This window comes from Octopus bimaculoides, chromosome 2, assembly GCF_001194135.2.
Source record: "Octopus bimaculoides isolate UCB-OBI-ISO-001 chromosome 2, ASM119413v2, whole genome shotgun sequence".
NCBI lineage: Eukaryota > Metazoa > Mollusca > Cephalopoda > Octopoda > Octopodidae > Octopus > Octopus bimaculoides.
The window spans coordinates 9218795-9219266 of NC_068982.1; the positions used below are offsets into that span (position 1 = coordinate 9218795).

The window sequence follows — 472 nt, forward strand, 5'->3', positions numbered from 1 at the left end:
AGAAAATATATATATATATATATATATATATATATATATATATATATATATATATACATATTTTCAAACACAGACGGACATAATGTTAGTCTCTGTATATGTATACGAATGGCTGAATAGGTATTAGTTTGCGAGTTTGTGAATATGTCTCAAGCGAGATAAGTCTACAGATCTGCTGCCAAAATTTTATCCATCAATTCACTTTAAACAAAAATGAATGCCACAAATCCTATCATCTATCTTCTTAAATCTATTGCTGGTTTAGCTTTGTAAATAATATGACAAGAGATTAACAATACTTCGAAGTTTCTCAAATCACTCCGTCTCATTTGTGAGGCTGTGCAACGAATGTTTGTGCATGTGTGTATATGTGTGTATGTGGCATATGTGAATGCTAATCATACCATATATGTACTCTGTGTGTGTGTGGGTGTATGTATGTATATATATATATATATATATATATATATAT

General features: G+C 28.8%; 1 protein-coding gene across 1 annotated transcript in view; it reads left to right on the plus strand.

Annotated features, from left to right (window-relative positions):
* LOC106876593 (zinc finger protein 271) overlaps nt 1-472 on the plus strand; it is a 21733-nt gene that overhangs the window by 1708 nt on the left and 19553 nt on the right. The gene's annotated exons all lie outside the window — the stretch shown is intronic.